The following is a 4,381-nucleotide window of genomic DNA, read 5'->3' on the forward strand; positions in this document are numbered from 1 at the left end:
GGCTCGCCGCGGCTCGCCGGCGGCGAGTAGCGGGCGCCAGAGCCTGGGCTGCTGCTGCGACAGACTGAGCTGGCGGACCGCCGACGCGCCACTTAAAGGGAATGCTCCACACTTGTATGGCGTTTTAAACTGAAATAGCCATTTTGAGAACATTTTGATGCAGTTTACGGGTACGCCCCTTCTAAGACCCAAAACGCTCTGGTTCCTGACTTACACGCCCGCAAAGTACGAAAAGGCTTATTTACAGCCAACTTCAAAATCACATTCTGATTAATGACGCCGTAGAAACGTCATTAGATCCCGTGATATTACAGGCAAGGTTTTGCTTATGGTCAAAAAAGCATGGCCACTGCTACATTCGCAAAGGCGATGATACTGCACATGTGGTACAGTCCGCGGAAGATGATTGGCTGTTAGTGAGATTTTACTGCTGAATGCGTGTCGCGAACACAAGCGTGAGCAATTTCGGGTTGTGCAACACTCATCGTGAACGGGTCATTTTTCCTTATTTCTAGGCCACAGGTCAATGTTATAAAAAAAGAACGCCACTGTCTGCAAAAAAGTACGGCACTCAAAAATGGACACTCCCAAAATTATCAAAAAGAAGACGCGACACCAAGTCTTTTTTCTGCTGTTTGCCTCAATAGGCGAGCATTGCTCCTGAGTTATCAGTATCATAGTCACTGCAACTTGCGCGGGATGCTAGGTGCTGAGAAAGGTGGAAAAGTATTGCTGTTAGTATCTTGGACAGCAGTTAATAATATGTTTATCATGAGCCTTGTGTGCACTGGCAGCTTCATCACTTCCTTGCATTTTGCCCATCCAACCATAACTACATGCACTTGTCATGTCTCCAGCCCTGTGCAAGGTCAGCATTTTTGCAGTGTCATTTCACCAGATGTAAAATTTTCCTGTCATTTTTAATAAAGCAGCCTAATGACTGCAGCATGTTGCTTGACCATGGAAGTGAAAGATGTGTTTGCATCTTTCTCACCTGCGTTTTCTGGATTCACGAAGCAGGCTGACCAAGCGATGCCACCTATTGGTTGTCTGCTTTGCTGAAAGTGATTTGTATATTGTAGCATGTGCTTTTGGTCAGTCACATGGGAAGGGAAGTCATATGGATGGGAAGTCAATGCAAGAGCGCATGTTTGACCCCTCTTTTCATACTAAAATTTATTATAAAAGCGGTATGGATTGCAGTCGAAAAAAATATTGTTGATCATAATGTCATGCCACAGTACAGCACCGAGATAGTGCCACAATAAAGCTATTGACCAGTGCCACACACAAAGTACCACATTGGTTGAGTACTCTATGTTAAGCCTACGAGATAGCAGCTTATAATTTATGAATGACTGGTAAAAATTTATGTAACAATGCCATAGGACTATCTACGGCAAGAATGTCGTTGCACGACAATGGTTATATCAGGATTAAATATTAATTGCATGAATAGTCCTAAGCAAAAAAGCATTCTTAGTGGCCGAACCTTACCATCTTTGCCATAGCAATAGCAATGCTTTCACAATGAATGCATGGCAACGTTACAAATTTATTAATTTTCGCATGACACCACATTTCCGTTACAAAAATAAACACAATGCTGCAGTTTGTAATTTTGGCACGACACCCCACTTCCAGTGACAAACAATAGGACAGTAGACTACTGTACACATCACATGATACCAATGTCAGGATTACAAGTCGCTCTGCGCAGACGATGGGGGTCAACACTAACGGTGTTGACAAATAATCAACAGCAAAGCAGCAACAGCAGCAGCACAGCATATCGTGCTTTGATGTTAATAATCTCGCCATACAAGCCTGGCAAGTCGCTACGTTGCGCATGTCCAACAGTACACGAAAGCTTTTCTTACGGCCAGCACGCAAGACAAAATACATACACAAATAACCCACGCCACTAATTGCGCCCCCCCCCCCCGACACATGCCCCGCGACGATAATGGCCGGTTGGCCTCCAGCTTTCCGTGTGTTTCGAGGTATCTTTAGGTTCTGGCTGCCAGATGCTGCCAAGGTTTTGCTGTCGTCACAAAACCCATTTCAGTGACGCCATCAAACAATGACGTAACGGTGCCCATTTTTATAAACATTGAAATTGTGCTACTTAGCGTCGTTTTTGAACCTTGAAAGTTCACCAATAGTTACAAGACAGTATTTCCCACCATATCTGGTGTTAACTCAATATCTTCAAATGTGGAACATTCCCTTTAAACTCGGCGAACAGAAGCGCACACAGGCGACAACCTGCCGGCATGTTAGGCAGAGGGAACTGTGAGAGTCGAGGAGGTTAGATTATGATAATTGCAGTGTTACGAAGGTATCAGGATATGCAATACCTCACTGGTCTTAGGCCCTGTTCCATCTGTCGTCAGCATGACCGTCAGCTGGAATGCGTGCCGCCATGCGTGCAGATGGAGCGTTCGATATGGGGGTTGACGGGAAAGTATTTTTCTTAAACTTCCCTTTTTCCTTTACCTTTTAACTTCATTTCAGTTTGACACGCTGCCTACAACATGGTATAGGGAAGCGTGACACCTGTTTTGGTGTCACCATCTTTTCTATCCGTAAGTTCGGTACTTCTTTTCATATCCCATCCTATTGCAACTTTTCTTTCTCATTTGAATTGTGACTCCCTGTTTGCGGAAAGATCTTTTTTCACTGCCTCTTGTACTGACATCAAGTGCTCTCCTTTTTTCAACTCCGACTTGGACTGACGGTGTCTATTTCGAGACGCGATGAGCGTTGTCATTGTTTTCCATGTCTACGTTCTCCATACGCTGGGCAACTTGGTTCTTGGGCAAAAAAGTCGAAAATCGACCTTCTTACATGTCGCCAATTTGGGATTTGTCATATAGCAGTCGACAAAAAGGCATTCGGCAAACTGGTGTGTGAATTTTCTATCCGCACCCGAAGGCAGTATATCCACCTTTTTTGCACTTTTCACGCAGGGTGAGTGGCAGTTTACTCCCCAGTGCAATTCATTACACAGGTCCTGAGAGCCCACCAGATCAATGTTTTTGAAACGTGTTCTAAAGGTGCAACACTCCCTTTGAAAGAATGCTCCCACGTTTTGAGATATTGAGGCAAACGTTAGATATGACGGAAAAGCTCACTTATAAGTATTGGTATCCTTTTAAATGCAAAAAACTTCTCCAGACATCACAATGCCACGGCTTAGTAAATACGCTGCTCAATGCGCCATCGTTTAAATACGTCCATGGAAAATCTTATTAGACAGAATCGCTGCCAGGGGTCGTGTCAGAACTGTCACTGTAGCGGACGGGATGACTCACTTGTAGCACTTCAACGCGCCACAAGGTCGCTTGTTCATTTTTACTCGCGTGATATACCCTGCCCGACCATGACGTGCGTGATGTTTTTGATTTTTTGTCATTGCGTTCTTGTATATTTGTACGTGACTTTTTACTTCCACTCACGTTCTCGGTTGGTTACGACGGCGTTTTTGCCTTATGTTATTGGGATTCCCAACGTCATGCCCGCCATAGCTAACAGGACTGGCCCAGGTGTGCCATAAATATCACAATATTATATGCACAAAAGGGGATTCAGGAACAGGACCTGCATTCAACCCGTTCAGCTGGTTGAAAGCCAACTGCAGTCCATTGATGCGGTGATTCGTGCTGACGTACCTTGCATAGCTAAGTCGATGGCCAATATTTTCTTGACCTCAAAGGAAAGGGACTGCTCCACATTTGAAGATGTTGAGATAAGCATCAGATATGACTGGCAAATCTTTCTTGTAACTATTAGTAAGCTTTCAAGGTTCAAAACTACCCCAAGTAGCAAAATGTCGATGTTTGTAAAATGCGCCCCATTTCGTCATTGTTTGATCGCGTCATGGAATGGTTTTGTGACGACAGCGATACCTGGTAGCATATGACAGCCAGACCTAAAGAATATCTCGAAACGCACGAAAGCTGGCGCCAACCGGCCATTCTCATCGCGGGCGCTGTGTTGGGTGCCGTTTTAATGAATTGCTTGTTTGTGGATTTTTTGTCTTGGTACTGGTCGTAAGAGAAGCTTTGGCGGGTTGTTTGACATGGACAATGTGGTGATCGCCACAGCTTTTATGGCAGATTGTTAATATCAAAGCACGATATGCTGTGAAGACTGTCATGAATCTCGTACCGAAAAACCTGCCCAAGGACTGTTGAGCATGTTCAAATGCTGATATTGTCGACTTATCCTTGCCTGCAGCGCTGTAGTCCTGACATTGATATCTGGTGTGCCCAGTAGTTATCTTTCTCAGTTATTTGCAACTGGAAATGCAGTTGCCGACAAAAATTAATAATATTTGACATTGCTAAAAAATTGATTGCCAAAGCATTGTTGTTTC

The sequence above is a fragment of the Pollicipes pollicipes genome, unplaced genomic scaffold (assembly GCF_011947565.3).
Source record: "Pollicipes pollicipes isolate AB1234 unplaced genomic scaffold, Ppol_2.1 Scaffold_6686;HRSCAF=7923_pilon_pilon_pilon, whole genome shotgun sequence".
NCBI lineage: Eukaryota > Metazoa > Arthropoda > Thecostraca > Pollicipedomorpha > Pollicipedidae > Pollicipes > Pollicipes pollicipes.